The following is a 20070-nucleotide window of genomic DNA, read 5'->3' on the forward strand; positions in this document are numbered from 1 at the left end:
CCTCATTGTGTCCAACTTTAATTCATGTCACAGGGAGGCAGTGGCTCAGTGGGTAGAGCTTCCACTTGGGAACCGGAGGGTTGCCAGTTTGAGCCCCTGCCGAGGCACCCCTGTGCAAGGCACCGAACCCTCAATTGCTCCCCCCTCTGCGAAAGGTGGTAATGTAATGTAAGTCTGGGTTCCTTTGATTAAATTGGAGTCCATTCCTAAAGCAAGTTTTGTGTGAAAGGTAGCGCACAATAAAACTCCTCCTGTCTTGTCCAGTAGAAATATTAGTCATGAAAAGAATGCAGGACTAGTAATAATAACAGCTGACCCATGGCCATGTGCAAAACAAATTTTCTGAATGTATGCTTTCACCTTGTGGCATTTAGGAAATATTATTGCCGCTTTTTACACTTCACTCAATGCTGCACAGCTGTACAACTTTGTTCATCTTTGTTCATATAATTGTGATGTTCAGTAATTAGCAATTTGTAGATGTTTCTCAGTTCTGTTCCCTTTTCCAACTCCTAAAATGTTAGTGTACTTTTGTACAGCTGTGCAGCATTGAGTGAAGTGTAAAATGCGGCAATATTATTTCCTGAAATGACACTGAAGGCGAAACAGCGCCACCCGCTGCTCAGAGGGCGAAAATGCTTACGGCACCGGGTATTCCCAGGCGGTCTCCCATCCAAGTACTAACCCGGCCCGACCCTGCTTAGCTTCCGAGATCGGACGAGATCGAGCGTGTTCAGAGTGGTATGGCCGTAAACGAGGAGAGCAGCCACACAGAGGCTCTTTATAGGTGAGACAGAGCCGGTCCAAGTCACTGTGTACGCAATGATACCAGACTACGTTTTTTGAAAATAATTTGTCATCCAAATCAACATTTAAAGCTTTGGTGACGGAGGGTAAGGTCAGGAGAAATCAATTCCTACTCTTTTCCTCTAATTTTCTCTCTTTTTTCTTAACTTTTCTTCTTCTTCCTTCTTGCTCTTTCTCCCCCCAACTGAAGCAGACTATTGTTCCCCAGCTTCTAAAGCACCTTGTGTGTGAAAGGCGGCACACAATAAAACTCATCCTGTCTTGTCTTGCAGAAATACTAGTAATGAAAAGAATGCAGGACTAGTCGTAATAACAGCTGAGCTCCGACCATTTGCAATACTATTTTTCTGAATGTATGCTTTCATATATCTTTGTTCATATAATTGTGTTGTTCAGTAATTAGCAAATTGTAGAAGTTTCTCAGTTCTGTCCCATTTTCCAGCTCCTAAAATGTTAGTGTACTTTTGTACAGCTGTGCAGCATTGAGTGAAGTGTAAAATGCGGCAATATTAGTTCCTGAAATGACACTGAAGGCGAAACAGCGCCACCCGCTGCTCAGAGGGCGAAAATGCTTACGGCACCGGGTATTCCCAGGCGGTCTCCCATCCAAGTACTAACCCGGCCCGACCCTGCTTAGCTTCCGAGATCGGACGAGATCGGGCGTGTTCAGAGTGGTATGGCCGTAAACGAGGAGAGCAGCCACACAGAGGCTCTTTATAGGTGAGACAGAGCCGGTCCAAGTCATTGTGTACACTTGACTACGCTAAAGTTCATGAATATCACACTGTACATGATCCCTTCATCAGAAACACACATTTCTGGTTAGTGAAGTCTTTCCTCATGAAACTGATAATCAACACGTAGAACATAAAGAGGGACCACTAACATCTCCTACGCTCACGATTGTCATCATCATCATCATCATCATCATCATCATCATCATCATCATCATCATCATCATCATCTTTATCATCACACAGCGGCTCCGCTCATTCACTTCTCATATGCACACTGTAACAAATTGCCCTGTACAGTACCCATACTGTAACCAACATAACAGTATGTTAGTGTAATACTGAAATCTACTGAATTACAGTACAGTGCTGTACTTTATTGAATTAACGGTAGATTACTGTCAGCAGGGATAACAGTACTTTACCGTTATTTGTACAGTTACTGTAAACTAACAGTATAGGGTCGTATATTATTTCAATTAACAGTACCTGCAGTAGTCGTGTCAAGTACACTAAAATTCAGCAATACATTATTTTATGGAAAATAAGAGACTTAGAAAATATAGGATTAGCCAACATTTATTACAAAAAAGGCAACACAAAGACTGGTGGTTGAGGATATACATTTTAGAACACTTTAAGGTACATCAAAGTCATCACACAAAAATTTAAAAAGACGTGTCGAACAAAGGGAGCCCTACACACTAACAATTAGAAAACAAAGAACAAAATAGAGAATACCCTGTACAAAAAGTGACTGAAACATTTTAGTTGAACTCAAAACAAGCATTTGAACACAAGTTGTTTTAAATTGACCTAAACAGGTCTCTTACAACATCAAGAGGAGACTGATGCTCTCAAAGCTGACCGCAGGTCTTTTTCCATCAACAGTAACATTCAAGACTAAACAAATCAAATTCTTTAAGACAAAAAAAAAGATATATATATATATTTTTTATACCTTGGCTGTGATGATATGATGGGCCTCGGAGAAAGATCTCACTATATGAAATTCCACTCAAAGTCTATGAGGTTCTTCAGAAGAGTGGAGACATGGGGATTGATTGTGAGAAACTTCTTCTGAACGACTCAGTCTCAGTTTCTTGGAGATGATCTTGCCTCGGCTGGACTTTGTCCCCTCTTTTGGATTAATTCCAATGAAGCGCCTGTAAAACACAGTAGTCTGAAATACGAAGTCTGATAGAAAAAAATCTGCAAATATATGAAATGGTCAGAGAGAGAGAGAGAGAGAGAGAGAGAGAGAGAGAGAGAGAGAGAGAGAGAGAGAGAGAGAGAGAGAGAGAGAGAGAGGGGACATCAACAACACTGGTCGAGCCCTACCTTTGTTCATCTTTGTTCATATAATTGTGATGTTCAATAATTAGCAAATTGGTGAAGTTTCTCATCATGATAATCTTCATCATCATCATTATCATCACACAGCGGCTCGACTCATTCACTTCTCATGTGCATTTATTCTTCATATATTATGACCATGTACAATACTCGTTTTCTAAATATGGCCTTCATATATCTTTCTTAATGTAACTTTAATGTTCATTGAATGTGCCACACAGAGGCTCTCTATAGGTGAGACGGACCCAGATTCCTTAGGAACCTCATTGTGTCCGACTTTAATTCATGTCAAATCAATTTATACATTTTAGCCACAGATGTTTTTCTCCACTGCACAGCTGGGTTCCTTTGATTAAATTGGAGTCCATTCCTAAAGCACCTTTTGTGTGAAAGGTAGCGCACAATAAAACTCCTCCTGTCTTGTCCAGTAGAAATATTAGTCATGAAAAGAATGCAGGACTAGTAATAATAACAGCTGACCCATGGCCATGTGCAAAACAAATTTTCTGAATGTATGCTTTCACCTTGTGGCATTTAGGAAATATTATTGCCGCTTTTTACACTTCACTCAATGCTGCACAGCTGTACAACTTTGTTCATCTTTGTTCATATAATTGTGATGTTCAGTAATTAGCAATTTGTAGATGTTTCTCAGTTCTGTTCCCTTTTCCAACTCCTAAAATGTTAGTGTACTTTTGTACAGCTGTGCAGCATTGAGTGAAGTGTAAAATGCGGCAATATTATTTCCTGAAATGACACTGAAGGCGAAACAGCGCCCCCCGCTGCTCAGAGGGCGAAAATGCTTACGGCACCGGGTATTCCCAGGCGGTCTCCCATCCAAGTACTAACCCGGCCCGACCCTGCTAAGCTTCCGAGATCGGACGAGATCGGGCGTGTTCAGAGTGGTATGGCCGTAAACGAGGAGAGCAGCCACACAGAGGCTCTTTATAGGTGAGACAGAGCCGGTCCAAGTCATTGTGTACACTTGACTACGCTAAAGTTCATGAATATCACACTTTACATGATCCCTTCATCAGAAACACACATTTCTGGTTAGTGAAGTCTTTCCTCATGAAACTGATAATCAACACGTAGAACATAAAGAGGGACCACTAACATCTCCTACGCTCACGATTGTCATCATCATCATCATCATCATCATCATCATCATCATCATCATCATCATCATCATCATCATCTTTATCATCACACAGCGGCTCCGCTCATTCACTTCTCATATGCACACTGTAACAAATTGCCCTGTACAGTACTCATACTGTAACCAACATAACAGTATGTTAGTGTAATACTGAAATCTACTGAATTACAGTACAGTGCTGTACTTTATTGAATTAACGGTAGATTACTGTCAGCAGGGATAACAGTACTTTACCGTTATTTGTACAGTTACTGTAAACTAACAGTATAGGGTCGTATATTATTTCAATTAACAGTACCTGCAGTAGTCGTGTCAAGTACACTAAAATTCAGCAATACATTATTTTATGGAAAATAAGAGACTTAGAAAATATAGGCTTAGCCAACATTTATTACAAAAAAGGCAACACAAAGACTGGTGGTTGAGGATATACATTTTAGAACACTTTAAGGTACATCAAAGTCATCACACAAAAATTTAAAAAGACGTGTCGAACAAAGGGAGCCCTACACACTAACAATTAGAAAACAAAGAACAAAATAGAGAATACCCTGTACAAAAAGTGACTGAAACGTTTTAGTTGAACTCAAAACAAGCATTTGAACACAAGTTGTTTTAAATTGACCTAAACAGGTCTCTTACAACATCAAGAGGAGACTGATGCTCTCAAAGCTGACCGCAGGTCTTTTTCCATCAACAGTAACATTCAAGACTAAACAAATCAAATTCTTTAAGACAAAAAAAAAGATATATATATTTTTTTATACCTTGGCTGTGATGATATGATGGGCCTCGGAGAAAGATCTCACTATATGAAATTCCACTCAAAGTCTATGAGGTTCTTCAGAAGAGTGGAGACATGGGGATTGATTGTGAGAAACTTCTTCTGAACGACTCAGTCTCAGTTTCTTGGAGATGATCTTGCCTCGGCTGGACTTTGTCCCCTCTTTTGGATTAATTCCAATGAAGCGCCTGTAAAACACAGTAGTCTGAAATACGAAGTCTGATAGAAAAAAATCTGCAAATATATGAAATGGTCAGAGAGAGAGAGAGAGCGAGAGAGAGAGAGAGAGAGAGAGAGAGAGAGAGAGAGAGAGAGAGAGAGAGAGGGGACATCAACAACACTGGTCGAGCCCTACCTTTGTTCATCTTTGTTCATATAATTGTGATGTTCAATAATTAGCAAATTGGTGAAGTTTCTCATCATGATAATCTTCATCATCATCATTATCATCACACAGCGGCTCGACTCATTCACTTCTCATGTGCATTTATTCTTCATATATTATGACCATGTACAATACTCGTTTTCTAAATATGGCCTTCATATATCTTTCTTAATGTAACTTTAATGTTCATTGAATGTGCCACACAGAGGCTCTCTATAGGTGAGACAGACCCAGATTCCTTAGGAACCTCATTGTGTCCAACTTTAATTCATGTCAAATCAATTTATACATTTTAGCCACAGATGTTTTTCTCCACTGCACAGCTGGGTTCCTTTGATTAAATTGGAGTCCATTCCTAAAGCACCTTTTGTGTGAAAGGTAGCGCACAATAAAACTCCTCCTGTCTTGTCCAGTAGAAATATTAGTCATGAAAAGAATGCAGGACTAGTAATAATAACAGCTGACCCATGGCCATGTGCAAAACAAATTTTCTGAATGTATGCTTTCACCTTGTGGCATTTAGGAAATATTATTGCCGCTTTTTACACTTCACTCAATGCTGCACAGCTGTACAACTTTGTTCATCTTTGTTCATATAATTGTGATGTTCAGTAATTAGCAATTTGTAGATGTTTCTCAGTTCTGTTCCCTTTTCCAACTCCTAAAATGTTAGTGTACTTTTGTACAGCTGTGCAGCATTGAGTGAAGTGTAAAATGCGGCAATATTATTTCCTGAAATGACACTGAAGGCGAAACAGCGCCCCCCGCTGCCCAGAGGGCGAAAATGCTTACGGCACCAGGTATTCCCAGGCGGTCTCCCATCCAAGTACTAACCCAGCCCGACCCTGCTAAGCTTCCGAGATCGGACGAGATCGGGCGTGTTCAGAGTGGTATGGCCGTAAACGAGGAGAGCAGCCACACAGAGGCTCTTTATAGGTGAGACAGAGCCGGTCCAAGTCACTGTGTACGCAATGATACCAGACTACGTTTTTTGAAAATAATTTGTCATCCAAATCAACATTTAAAGCTTTGGTGACGGAGGGTAAGGTCAGGAGAAATCAATTCCTACTCTTTTCCTCTACTTTTCTCTCTTTTTTCTTAACTTTTCTTCTTCTTCCTTCTTGCTCTTTCTCCCCCCAACTGAAGCAGACTATTGTTCCCCAGCTTCTAAAGCACCTTGTGTGTGAAAGGCGGCACACAATAAAACTCATCCTGTCTTGTCTTGCAGAAATACTAGTAATGAAAAGAATGCAGGACTAGTCGTAATAACAGCTGAGCTCCGACCATTTGCAATACTATTTTTCTGAATGTATGCTTTCATATATCTTTGTTCATATAATTGTGTTGTTCAGTAATTAGCAAATTGTAGAAGTTTCTCAGTTCTGTCCCATTTTCCAGCTCCTAAAATGTTAGTGTACTTTTGTACAGCTGTGCAGCATTGAGTGAAGTGTAAAATGCGGCAATATTATTTCCTGAAATGACACTGAAGGCGAAACAGCGCCACCCGCTGCTCAGAGGGCGAAAATGCTTACGGCACCGGGTATTCCCAGGCGGTCTCCCATCCAAGTACTAACCCGGCCCAACCCTGCTTAGCTTCCGAGATCGGACGAGATCGGGCGTGTTCAGAGTGGTATGGCCGTAAACGAGGAGAGCAGCCACACAGAGGCTCTTTATAGGTGAGACAGAGCCGGTCCAAGTCATTGTGTACACTTGACTACGCTAAAGCTCATGAGTATCACACTTTACATGATCCCTTCATCAGAAACACACATTTCTGGTTAGTGAAGTATTTCCTCATGAAACTGATAATCAACACGTAGAACATAAAGAGGGACCACTAACATCTCCTACGCTCACGATTGTCATCATCATCATCATCATCATCATCATCATCATCATCATCATCATCATCTTTATCATCACACAGCGGCTCCGCTCATTCACTTCTCATATGCACACTGTAACAAATTGCCCTGTACAGTACCCATACTGTAACCAACATAACAGTATGTTAGTGTAATACTGAAATCTACTGAATTACAGTACAGTGCTGTACTTTATTGAATTAACGGTAGATTACTGTCAGCAGGGATAACAGTACTTTACCGTTATTTGTACAGTTACTGTAAACTAACAGTATAGGGTCGCATATTATTTCAATTAACAGTACCTGCAGTAGTCGTGTCAAGTACACTAAAATTCAGCAATACATTATTTTATGGAAAATAAGAGACTTAGAAAATATAGGATTAGCCAACATTTATTACAAAAAAGGCAACACAAAGACTGGTGGTTGAGGATATACATTTTAGAACACTTTAAGGTACATCAAAGTCATCACACAAAAATTTAAAAAGACGTGTCGAACAAAGGGAGCCCTACACACTAACAATTAGAAAACAAAGAACAAAATAGAGAATACCCTGTACAAAAAGTGACTGAAACATTTTAGTTGAACTCAAAACAAGCATTTGAACACAAGTTGTTTTAAATTGACCTAAACAGGTCTCTCACAACATCAAGAGGAGACTGATGCTCTCAAAGCTGACCGCAGGTCTTTTTCCATCAACAGTAACATTCAAGACTAAACAAATCAAATTCTTTAAGACAAAAAAAAAGATATATATATATATTTTTTATACCTTGGCTGTGATGATATGATGGGCCTCGGAGAAAGATCTCACTATATGAAATTCCACTCAAAGTCTATGAGGTTCTTCAGAAGAGTGGAGACATGGGGATTGATTGTGAGAAACTTCTTCTGAACGACTCAGTCTCAGTTTCTTGGAGATGATCTTGCCTCGGCTGGACTTTGTCCCCTCTTTTGGATTAATTCCAATGAAGCGCCTGTAAAACACAGTAGTCTGAAATACGAAGTCTGATAGAAAAAAATCTGCAAATATATGAAATGGTCAGAGAGAGAGAGAGAGAGAGAGAGAGAGAGAGAGAGAGAGAGAGAGAGAGAGAGAGAGAGAGAGAGAGAGAGAGAGGGGACATCAACAACACTGGTCGAGCCCTACCTTTGTTCATCTTTGTTCATATAATTGTGATGTTCAATAATTAGCAAATTGGTGAAGTTTCTCATCATGATAATCTTCATCATCATCATTATCATCACACAGCGGCTCGACTCATTCACTTCTCATGTGCATTTATTCTTCATATATTATGACCATGTACAATACTCGTTTTCTAAATATGGCCTTCATATATCTTTCTTAATGTAACTTTAATGTTCATTGAATGTGCCACACAGAGGCTCTCTATAGGTGAGACGGACCCAGATTCCTTAGGAACCTCATTGTGTCCGACTTTAATTCATGTCAAATCAATTTATACATTTTAGCCACAGATGTTTTTCTCCACTGCACAGCTGGGTTCCTTTGATTAAATTGGAGTCCATTCCTAAAGCACCTTTTGTGTGAAAGGTAGCGCACAATAAAACTCCTCCTGTCTTGTCCAGTAGAAATATTAGTCATGAAAAGAATGCAGGACTAGTAATAATAACAGCTGACCCATGGCCATGTGCAAAACAAATTTTCTGAATGTATGCTTTCACCTTGTGGCATTTAGGAAATATTATTGCCGCTTTTTACACTTCACTCAATGCTGCACAGCTGTACAACTTTGTTCATCTTTGTTCATATAATTGTGATGTTCAGTAATTAGCAATTTGTAGATGTTTCTCAGTTCTGTTCCCTTTTCCAACTCCTAAAATGTTAGTGTACTTTTGTACAGCTGTGCAGCATTGAGTGAAGTGTAAAATGCGGCAATATTATTTCCTGAAATGACACTGAAGGCGAAACAGCGCCCCCCGCTGCTCAGAGGGCGAAAATGCTTACGGCACCGGGTATTCCCAGGCGGTCTCCCATCCAAGTACTAACCCGGCCCGACCCTGCTTAGCTTCCGAGATCGGACGAGATCGGGCGTGTTCAGAGTGGTATGGCCGTAAACGAGGAGATCAGCCACACAGAGGCTCTTTATAGGTGAGACAGAGCCGGTCCAAGTCACTGTGTACGCAATGATACCAGACTACGTTTTTTGAAAATAATTTGTCATCCAAATCAACATTTAAAGCTTTGGTGACGGAGGGTAAGGTCAGGAGAAATCAATTCCTACTCTTTTCCTCTACTTTTCTCTCTTTTTTCTTAACTTTTCTTCTTCTTCCTTCTTGCTCTTTCTCCCCCCAACTGAAGCAGACTATTGTTCCCCAGCTTCTAAAGCACCTTGTGTGTGAAAGGCGGCACACAATAAAACTCATCCTGTCTTGTCTTGCAGAAATACTAGTAATGAAAAGAATGCAGGACTAGTCGTAATAACAGCTGAGCTCCGACCATTTGCAATACTATTTTTCTGAATGTATGCTTTCATATATCTTTGTTCATATAATTGTGTTGTTCAGTAATTAGCAAATTGTAGAAGTTTCTCAGTTCTGTCCCATTTTCCAGCTCCTAAAATGTTAGTGTACTTTTGTACAGCTGTGCAGCATTGAGTGAAGTGTAAAATGCGGCAATATTATTTCCTGAAATGACACTGAAGGCGAAACAGCGCCCCCCGCTGCTCAGAGGGCGAAAATGCTTACGGCACCGGGTATTCCCAGGCGGTCTCCCATCCAAGTACTAACCCGGCCCGACCCTGCTTAGCTTCCGAGATCGGACGAGATCGGGCGTGTTCAGAGTGGTATGGCCGTAAACGAGGAGATCAGCCACACAGAGGCTCTTTATAGGTGAGACAGAGCCGGTCCAAGTCATTGTGTACACTTGACTACGCTAAAGTTCATGAATATCACACTTTACATGATCCCTTCATCAGAAACACACATTTCTGGTTAGTGAAGTCTTTCCTCATGAAACTGATAATCAACACGTAGAACATAAAGAGGGACCACTAACATCTCCTACGCTCACGATTGTCATCATCATCATCATCATCATCATCATCATCATCATCGTCATCATCATCATCATCATCATCATCATCATCATCATCTTTATCATCACACAGCGGCTCCGCTCATTCACTTCTCATATGCACACTGTAACAAATTGCCCTGTACAGTACTCATACTGTAACCAACATAACAGTATGTTAGTGTAATACTGAAATCTACTGAATTACAGTACAGTGCTGTACTTTATTGAATTAACGGTAGATTACTGTCAGCAGGGATAACAGTACTTTACCGTTATTTGTACAGTTACTGTAAACTAACAGTATAGGGTCGTATATTATTTCAATTAACAGTACCTGCAGTAGTCGTGTCAAGTACACTAAAATTCAGCAATACATTATTTTATGGAAAATAAGAGACTTAGAAAATATAGGATTAGCCAACATTTATTACAAAAAAGGCAACACAAAGACTGGTGGTTGAGGATATACATTTTAGAACACTTTAAGGTACATCAAAGTCATCACACAAAAATTTAAAAAGACGTGTCGAACAAAGGGAGCCCTACACACTAACAATTAGAAAACAAAGAACAAAATAGAGAATACCCTGTACAAAAAGTGACTGAAACGTTTTAGTTGAACTCAAAACAAGCATTTGAACACAAGTTGTTTTAAATTGACCTAAACAGGTCTCTTACAACATCAAGAGGAGACTGATGCTCTAAAAGCTGACCGCAGGTCTTTTTCCATCAACAGTAACATTCAAGACTAAACAAATCAAATTCTTTAAGACAAAAAAAAAGATATATATATATATATTTTATACCTTGGCTGTGATGATATGATGGGCCTCGGAGAAAGATCTCACTATATGAAATTCCACTCAAAGTCTATGAGGTTCTTCAGAAGAGTGGAGACATGGGGATTGATTGTGAGAAACTTCTTCTGAACGACTCAGTCTCAGTTTCTTGGAGATGATCTTGCCTCGGCTGGACTTTGTCCCCTCTTTTGGATTAATTCCAATGAAGCGCCTGTAAAACACAGTAGTCTGAAATACGAAGTCTGATAGAAAAAAATCTGCAAATATATGAAATGGTCAGAGAGAGAGAGAGAGAGAGAGAGAGAGAGAGAGAGAGAGAGAGAGAGAGAGAGAGAGAGAGAGAGAGAGAGAGAGAGGGGACATCAACAACACTGGTCGAGCCCTACCTTTGTTCATCTTTGTTCATATAATTGTGATGTTCAATAATTAGCAAATTGGTGAAGTTTCTCATCATGATAATCTTCATCATCATCATTATCATCACACAGCGGCTCGACTCATTCACTTCTCATGTGCATTTATTCTTCATATATTATGACCATGTACAATACTCGTTTTCTAAATATGGCCTTCATATATCTTTCTTAATGTAACTTTAATGTTCATTGAATGTGCCACACAGAGGCTCTCTATAGGTGAGACGGACCCAGATTCCTTAGGAACCTCATTGTGTCCGACTTTAATTCATGTCAAATCAATTTATACATTTTAGCCACAGATGTTTTTCTCCACTGCACAGCTGGGTTCCTTTGATTAAATTGGAGTCCATTCCTAAAGCACGTTTTGTGTGAAAGGTAGCGCACAATAAAACTCCTCCTGTCTTGTCCAGTAGAAATATTAGTCATGAAAAGAATGCAGGACTAGTAATAATAACAGCTGACCCATGGCCATGTGCAAAACAAATTTTCTGAATGTATGCTTTCACCTTGTGGCATTTAGGAAATATTATTGCCGCTTTTTACACTTCACTCAATGCTGCACAGCTGTACAACTTTGTTCATCTTTGTTCATATAATTGTGATGTTCAGTAATTAGCAATTTGTAGATGTTTCTCAGTTCTGTTCCCTTTTCCAACTCCTAAAATGTTAGTGTACTTTTGTACAGCTGTGCAGCATTGAGTGAAGTGTAAAATGCGGCAATATTATTTCCTGAAATGACACTGAAGGCGAAACAGCGCCCCCCGCTGCTCAGAGGGCGAAAATGCTTACGGCACCGGGTATTCCCAGGCGGTCTCCCATCCAAGTACTAACCCGGCCCGACCCTGCTTAGCTTCCGAGATCGGACGAGATCGGGCGTGTTCAGAGTGGTATGGCCGTAAACGAGGAGATCAGCCACACAGAGGCTCTTTATAGGTGAGACAGAGCCGGTCCAAGTCACTGTGTACGCAATGATACCAGACTACGTTTTTTGAAAATAATTTGTCATCCAAATCAACATTTAAAGCTTTGGTGACGGAGGGTAAGGTCAGGAGAAATCAATTCCTACTCTTTTCCTCTACTTTTCTCTCTTTTTTCTTAACTTTTCTTCTTCTTCCTTCTTGCTCTTTCTCCCCCCAACTGAAGCAGACTATTGTTCCCCAGCTTCTAAAGCACCTTGTGTGTGAAAGGCGGCACACAATAAAACTCATCCTGTCTTGTCTTGCAGAAATACTAGTAATGAAAAGAATGCAGGACTAGTCGTAATAACAGCTGAGCTCCGACCATTTGCAATACTATTTTTCTGAATGTATGCTTTCATATATCTTTGTTCATATAATTGTGTTGTTCAGTAATTAGCAAATTGTAGAAGTTTCTCAGTTCTGTCCCATTTTCCAGCTCCTAAAATGTTAGTGTACTTTTGTACAGCTGTGCAGCATTGAGTGAAGTGTAAAATGCGGCAATATTATTTCCTGAAATGACACTGAAGGCGAAACAGCGCCCCCCGCTGCTCAGAGGGCGAAAATGCTTACGGCACCGGGTATTCCCAGGCGGTCTCCCATCCAAGTACTAACCCGGCCCGACCCTGCTTAGCTTCCAAGATCGGACGAGATCGGGCGTGTTCAGAGTGGTATGGCCGTAAACGAGGAGATCAGCCACACAGAGGCTCTTTATAGGTGAGACAGAGCCGGTCCAAGTCATTGTGTACACTTGACTACGCTAAAGTTCATGAATATCACACTTTACATGATCCCTTCATCAGAAACACACATTTCTGGTTAGTGAAGTCTTTCCTCATGAAACTGATAATCAACACGTAGAACATAAAGAGGGACCACTAACATCTCCTACGCTCACGATTGTCATCATCATCGTCATCATCATCATCGTCATCATCATCATCATCATCATCATCATCATCATCATCTTTATCATCACACAGCGGCTCCGCTCATTCACTTCTCATATGCACACTGTAACAAATTGCCCTGTACAGTACTCATACTGTAACCAACATAACAGTATGTTAGTGTAATACTGAAATCTACTGAATTACAGTACAGTGCTGTACTTTATTGAATTAACGGTAGATTACTGTCAGCAGGGATAACAGTACTTTACCGTTATTTGTACAGTTACTGTAAACTAACAGTATAGGGTCGTATATTATTTCAATTAACAGTACCTGCAGTAGTCGTGTCAAGTACACTAAAATTCAGCAATACATTATTTTATGGAAAATAAGAGACTTAGAAAATATAGGATTAGCCAACATTTATTACAAAAAAGGCAACACAAAGACTGGTGGTTGAGGATATACATTTTAGAACACTTTAAGGTACATCAAAGTCATCACACAAAAATTTAAAAAGACGTGTCGAACAAAGGGAGCCCTACACACTAACAATTAGAAAACAAAGAACAAAATAGAGAATACCCTGTACAAAAAGTGACTGAAACGTTTTAGTTGAACTCAAAACAAGCATTTGAACACAAGTTGTTTTAAATTGACCTAAACAGGTCTCTTACAACATCAAGAGGAGACTGATGCTCTAAAAGCTGACCGCAGGTCTTTTTCCATCAACAGTAACATTCAAGACTAAACAAATCAAATTCTTTAAGACAAAAAAAAAGATATATATATATATATTTTATACCTTGGCTGTGATGATATGATGGGCCTCGGAGAAAGATCTCACTATATGAAATTCCACTCAAAGTCTATGAGGTTCTTCAGAAGAGTGGAGACATGGGGATTGATTGTGAGAAACTTCTTCTGAACGACTCAGTCTCAGTTTCTTGGAGATGATCTTGCCTCGGCTGGACTTTGTCCCCTCTTTTGGATTAATTCCAATGAAGCGCCTGTAAAACACAGTAGTCTGAAATACGAAGTCTGATAGAAAAAAATCTGCAAATATATGAAATGGTCAGAGAGAGAGAGAGAGAGAGAGAGAGAGAGAGAGAGAGAGAGAGAGAGAGAGAGAGAGAGAGAGAGAGAGAGGGGACATCAACAACACTGGTCGAGCCCTACCTTTGTTCATCTTTGTTCATATAATTGTGATGTTCAATAATTAGCAAATTGGTGAAGTTTCTCATCATGATAATCTTCATCATCATCATTATCATCACACAGCGGCTCGACTCATTCACTTCTCATGTGCATTTATTCTTCATATATTATGACCATGTACAATACTCGTTTTCTAAATATGGCCTTCATATATCTTTCTTAATGTAACTTTAATGTTCATTGAATGTGCCACACAGAGGCTCTCTATAGGTGAGACGGACCCAGATTCCTTAGGAACCTCATTGTGTCCGACTTTAATTCATGTCAAATCAATTTATACATTTTAGCCACAGATGTTTTTCTCCACTGCACAGCTGGGTTCCTTTGATTAAATTGGAGTCCATTCCTAAAGCACGTTTTGTGTGAAAGGTAGCGCACAATAAAACTCCTCCTGTCTTGTCCAGTAGAAATATTAGTCATGAAAAGAATGCAGGACTAGTAATAATAACAGCTGACCCATGGCCATGTGCAAAACAAATTTTCTGAATGTATGCTTTCACCTTGTGGCATTTAGGAAATATTATTGCCGCTTTTTACACTTCACTCAATGCTGCACAGCTGTACAACTTTGTTCATCTTTGTTCATATAATTGTGATGTTCAGTAATTAGCAATTTGTAGATGTTTCTCAGTTCTGTTCCCTTTTCCAACTCCTAAAATGTTAGTGTACTTTTGTACAGCTGTGCAGCATTGAGTGAAGTGTAAAATGCGGCAATATTATTTCCTGAAATGACACTGAAGGCGAAACAGCGCCCCCCGCTGCTCAGAGGGCGAAAATGCTTACGGCACCGGGTATTCCCAGGCGGTCTCCCATCCAAGTACTAACCCGGCCCGACCCTGCTTAGCTTCCGAGATCGGACGAGATCGGGCGTGTTCAGAGTGGTATGGCCGTAAACGAGGAGATCAGCCACACAGAGGCTCTTTATAGGTGAGACAGAGCCGGTCCAAGTCACTGTGTACGCAATGATACCAGACTACGTTTTTTGAAAATAATTTGTCATCCAAATCAACATTTAAAGCTTTGGTGACGGAGGGTAAGGTCAGGAGAAATCAATTCCTACTCTTTTCCTCTACTTTTCTCTCTTTTTTCTTAACTTTTCTTCTTCTTCCTTCTTGCTCTTTCTCCCCCCAACTGAAGCAGACTATTGTTCCCCAGCTTCTAAAGCACCTTGTGTGTGAAAGGCGGCACACAATAAAACTCATCCTGTCTTGTCTTGCAGAAATACTAGTAATGAAAAGAATGCAGGACTAGTCGTAATAACAGCTGAGCTCCGACCATTTGCAATACTATTTTTCTGAATGTATGCTTTCATATATCTTTGTTCATATAATTGTGTTGTTCAGTAATTAGCAAATTGTAGAAGTTTCTCAGTTCTGTCCCATTTTCCAGCTCCTAAAATGTTAGTGTACTTTTGTACAGCTGTGCAGCATTGAGTGAAGTGTAAAATGCGGCAATATTATTTCCTGAAATGACACTGAAGGCGAAACAGCGCCCCCCGCTGCTCAGAGGGCGAAAATGCTTACGGCACCGGGTATTCCCAGGCGGTCTCCCATCCAAGTACTAACCCGGCCCGACCCTGCTTAGCTTCCGAGATCGGACGAGATCGGGCGTGTTCAGAGTGGTATGGCCGTAAACGAGGAGATCAGCCACACAGAGGCTCTTTATAGGTGAGACAGAGCCGGTCCAAGTCATTGTGTACACTTGACTACGCTAAAGTTCATGAATATCACACTTTACATGATCCCTTCATCAGAAACACACATTTCTGGTTAGTGAAGTCTTTCCTCATGAAACTGATAATCAACACGTAGAACATAAAGAGGGACCACTAACATCTCCTACGCTCACGATTGTCATCATCATCATCATCATCATCATCGTCATCATCATCATCATCATCATCATCATCATCATCATCTTTATCATCACACAGCGGCTCCGCTCATTCACTTCTCATATGCACACTGTAACAAATTGCCCTGTACAGTACTCATACTGTAACCAACATAACAGTATGTTAGTGTAATACTGAAATCTACTGAATTACAGTACAGTGCTGTACTTTATTGAATTAACGGTAGATTACTGTCAGCAGGGATAACAGTACTTTACCGTTATTTGTACAGTTACTGTAAACTAACAGTATAGGGTCGTATATTATTTCAATTAACAGTACCTGCAGTAGTCGTGTCAAGTACACTAAAATTCAGCAATACATTATTTTATGGAAAATAAGAGACTTAGAAAATATAGGATTAGCCAACATTTATTACAAAAAAGGCAACACAAAGACTGGTGGTTGAGGATATACATTTTAGAACACTTTAAGGTACATCAAAGTCATCACACAAAAATTTAAAAAGACGTGTCGAACAAAGGGAGCCCTACACACTAACAATTAGAAAACAAAGAACAAAATAGAGAATACCCTGTACAAGAAGTGACTGAAACGTTTTAGTTGAACTCAAAACAAGCATTTGAACACAAGTTGTTTTAAATTGACCTAAACAGGTCTCTCACAACATCAAGAGGAGACTGATGCTCTAAAAGCTGACCGCAGGTCTTTTTCCATCAACAGTAACATTCAAGACTAAACAAATCAAATTCTTTAAGACAAAAAAAAAGATATATATATATATTTTTTATACCTTGGCTGTGATGATATGATGGGCCTCGGAGAAAGATCTCACTATATGAAATTCCACTCAAAGTCTATGAGGTTCTTCAGAAGAGTGGAGACATGGGGATTGATTGTGAGAAACTTCTTCTGAACGACTCAGTCTCAGTTTCTTGGAGATGATCTTGCCTCGGCTGGACTTTGTCCCCTCTTTTGGATTAATTCCAATGAAGCGCCTGTAAAACACAGTAGTCTGAAATACGAAGTCTGATAGAAAAAAATCTGCAAATATATGAAATGGTCAGAGAGAGAGAGAGAGCGAGAGAGAGAGAGAGAGAGAGAGAGAGAGAGAGAGAGAGAGAGAGAGGGGACATCAACAACACTGGTCGAGCCCTACCTTTGTTCATCTTTGTTCATATAATTGTGATGTTCAATAATTAGCAAATTGGTGAAGTTTCTCATCATGATAATCTTCATCATCATCATTATCATCACACAGCGGCTCGACTCATTCACTTCTCATGTGCATTTATTCTTCATATATTATGACCATGTACAATACTCGTTTTCTAAATATGGCCTTCATATATCTTTCTTAATGTAACTTTAATGTTCATTGAATGTGCCACACAGAGGCTCTCTATAGGTGAGACGGACCCAGATTCCTTAGGAACCTCATTGTGTCCGACTTTAATTCATGTCAAATCAATTTATACATTTTAGCCACAGATGTTTTTCTCCACTGCACAGCTGGGTTCCTTTGATTAAATTGGAGTCCATTCCTAAAGCACCTTTTGTGTGAAAGGTAGCGCACAATAAAACTCCCCCTGTCTTGTCCAGTAGAAATATTAGTCATGAAAAGAATGCAGGACTAGTAATAATAACAGCTGACCCATGGCCATGTGCAAAACAAATTTTCTGAATGTATGCTTTCACCTTGTGGCATTTAGGAAATATTATTGCCGCTTTTTACACTTCACTCAATGCTGCACAGCTGTACAACTTTGTTCATCTTTGTTCATATAATTGTGATGTTCAGTAATTAGCAATTTGTAGATGTTTCTCAGTTCTGTTCCCTTTTCCAACTCCTAAAATGTTAGTGTACTTTTGTACAGCTGTGCAGCATTGAGTGAAGTGTAAAATGCGGCAATATTATTTCCTGAAATGACACTGAAGGCGAAACAGCGCCCCCCGCTGCTCAGAGGGCGAAAATGCTTACGGCACCGGGTATTCCCAGGCGGTCTCCCATCCAAGTACTAACCCGGCCCGACCGTGCTTAGCTTCCGAGATCGGACGAGATCGGGCGTGTTCAGAGTGGTATGGCCGTAAACGAGGAGATCAGCCACACAGAGGCTCTTTATAGGTGAGACAGAGCCGGTCCAAGTCACTGTGTACGCAATGATACCAGACTACGTTTTTTGAAAATAATTTGTCATCCAAATCAACATTTAAAGCTTTGGTGACGGAGGGTAAGGTCAGGAGAAATCAATTCCTACTCTTTTCCTCTACTTTTCTCTCTTTTTTCTTAACTTTTCTTCTTCTTCCTTCTTGCTCTTTCTCCCCCCAACTGAAGCAGACTATTGTTCCCCAGCTTCTAAAGCACCTTGTGTGTGAAAGGCGGCACACAATAAAACTCATCCTGTCTTGTCTTGCAGAAATACTAGTAATGAAAAGAATGCAGGACTAGTCGTAATAACAGCTGAGCTCCGACCATTTGCAATACTATTTTTCTGAATGTATGCTTTCATATATCTTTGTTCATATAATTGTGTTGTTCAGTAATTAGCAAATTGTAGAAGTTTCTCAGTTCTGTCCCATTTTCCAGCTCCTAAAATGTTAGTGTACTTTTGTACAGCTGTGCAGCATTGAGTGAAGTGTAAAATGCGGCAATATTATTTCCTGAAATGACACTGAAGGCGAAACAGCGCCACCCGCTGCTCAGAGGGCGAAAATGCTTACGGCACCGGGTATTCCCAGGCGGTCTCCCATCCAAGTACTAACCCGGCCCGACCCTGCTTAGCTTCCGAGATCGGACGAGATCGGGCGTGTTCAGAGTGGTATGGCCGTAAACGAGGAGAGCAGCCACACAGAGGCTCTTTATAGGTGAGACAGAGCCGGTCCAAGTCATTGTGTACACTTGACTACGCTAAAGCTCATGAGTATCACACTTTACATGATCCCTTCATCAGAAACACACATTTCTGGTTAGTGAAGTATTTCCTCATGAAACTGATAATCAACACGTAGAACATAAAGAGGGACCACTAACATCTCCTACGCTCACGATTGTCATCATCATCATCATCATCATCATCGTCATCATCATCATCATCATCATCATCATCATCATCATCTTTATCATCACACAGCGGCTCCGCTCATTCACTTCTCATATGCACACTGTAACAAATTGCCCTGTACAGTACTCATACTGTAACCAACATAACAGTATGTTAGTGTAATACTGAAATCTACTGAATTACAGTACAGTGCTGTACTTTATTGAATTAACGGTAGATTACTGTCAGCAGGGATAACAGTACTTTACCGTTATTTGTACAGTTACTGTAAACTAACAGTATAGGGTCGTATATTATTTCAATTAACAGTACCTGCAGTAGTCGTGTCAAGTACACTAAAATTCAGCAATACATTATTTTATGGAAAATAAGAGACTTAGAAAATATAGGATTAGCCAACATTTATTACAAAAAAGGCAACACAAAGACTGGTGGTTGAGGATATACATTTTAGAACACTTTAAGGTACATCAAAGTCATCACACAAAAATTTAAAAAGACGTGTCGAACAAAGGGAGCCCTACACACTAACAATTAGAAAACAAAGAACAAAATAGAGAATACCCTGTACAAGAAGTGACTGAAACGTTTTAGTTGAACTCAAAACAAGCATTTGAACACAAGTTGTTTTAAATTGACCTAAACAGGTCTCTCACAACATCAAGAGGAGACTGATGCTCTAAAAGCTGACCGCAGGTCTTTTTCCATCAACAGTAACATTCAAGACTA

The 20070-nt window shown here is 40.0% G+C and overlaps 13 non-coding genes across 13 annotated transcripts; all 13 read right to left on the reverse strand.

Moving 5' to 3' along the window:
- Positions 1-636: 636 nt before the first annotated feature.
- LOC142998651 (5S ribosomal RNA) lies at positions 637-755 on the reverse strand. Its single transcript, XR_012962951.1, has one exon. It is a non-coding gene; the product is annotated as a 5S ribosomal RNA (ribosomal RNA).
- A 621-nt stretch (positions 756-1376) lies between these two features.
- On the reverse strand, positions 1377-1495 carry LOC142998611 (5S ribosomal RNA). Its single transcript, XR_012962913.1, has one exon. It is a non-coding gene; the product is annotated as a 5S ribosomal RNA (ribosomal RNA).
- Positions 1496-3697: 2202 nt separating this feature from the next.
- On the reverse strand, positions 3698-3816 carry LOC142998834 (5S ribosomal RNA). The gene has a single exon (XR_012963124.1). It is a non-coding gene; the product is annotated as a 5S ribosomal RNA (ribosomal RNA).
- A 2194-nt stretch (positions 3817-6010) lies between these two features.
- On the reverse strand, positions 6011-6129 carry LOC142997119 (5S ribosomal RNA). Its single transcript, XR_012961857.1, has one exon. It is a non-coding gene; the product is annotated as a 5S ribosomal RNA (ribosomal RNA).
- Positions 6130-6750: 621 nt separating this feature from the next.
- LOC142997467 (5S ribosomal RNA) lies at positions 6751-6869 on the reverse strand. Its single transcript, XR_012962191.1, has one exon. It is a non-coding gene; the product is annotated as a 5S ribosomal RNA (ribosomal RNA).
- Positions 6870-9060: 2191 nt separating this feature from the next.
- On the reverse strand, positions 9061-9179 carry LOC142998612 (5S ribosomal RNA). Its single transcript, XR_012962914.1, has one exon. It is a non-coding gene; the product is annotated as a 5S ribosomal RNA (ribosomal RNA).
- A 621-nt stretch (positions 9180-9800) lies between these two features.
- LOC142998613 (5S ribosomal RNA) lies at positions 9801-9919 on the reverse strand. Its single transcript, XR_012962915.1, has one exon. It is a non-coding gene; the product is annotated as a 5S ribosomal RNA (ribosomal RNA).
- A 2220-nt stretch (positions 9920-12139) lies between these two features.
- On the reverse strand, positions 12140-12258 carry LOC142998614 (5S ribosomal RNA). The gene has a single exon (XR_012962916.1). It is a non-coding gene; the product is annotated as a 5S ribosomal RNA (ribosomal RNA).
- Positions 12259-12879: 621 nt separating this feature from the next.
- Positions 12880-12998, reverse strand: LOC142998726 (5S ribosomal RNA). Its single transcript, XR_012963023.1, has one exon. It is a non-coding gene; the product is annotated as a 5S ribosomal RNA (ribosomal RNA).
- Positions 12999-15200: 2202 nt separating this feature from the next.
- Positions 15201-15319, reverse strand: LOC142998616 (5S ribosomal RNA). Its single transcript, XR_012962918.1, has one exon. It is a non-coding gene; the product is annotated as a 5S ribosomal RNA (ribosomal RNA).
- Positions 15320-15940: 621 nt separating this feature from the next.
- Positions 15941-16059, reverse strand: LOC142998617 (5S ribosomal RNA). The gene has a single exon (XR_012962919.1). It is a non-coding gene; the product is annotated as a 5S ribosomal RNA (ribosomal RNA).
- A 2194-nt stretch (positions 16060-18253) lies between these two features.
- On the reverse strand, positions 18254-18372 carry LOC142998732 (5S ribosomal RNA). Its single transcript, XR_012963029.1, has one exon. It is a non-coding gene; the product is annotated as a 5S ribosomal RNA (ribosomal RNA).
- Positions 18373-18993: 621 nt separating this feature from the next.
- On the reverse strand, positions 18994-19112 carry LOC142998618 (5S ribosomal RNA). The gene has a single exon (XR_012962920.1). It is a non-coding gene; the product is annotated as a 5S ribosomal RNA (ribosomal RNA).
- Positions 19113-20070: the final 958 nt, after the last annotated feature.

Source organism: Genypterus blacodes, unplaced genomic scaffold (assembly GCF_046128005.1).
Source record: "Genypterus blacodes isolate CSIRO-AG114 ecotype Tasmania unplaced genomic scaffold, CSIRO-AGI_Gbla_v1 ptg000039l_1, whole genome shotgun sequence".
NCBI classification, from domain to species: domain Eukaryota; kingdom Metazoa; phylum Chordata; class Actinopteri; order Ophidiiformes; family Ophidiidae; genus Genypterus; species Genypterus blacodes.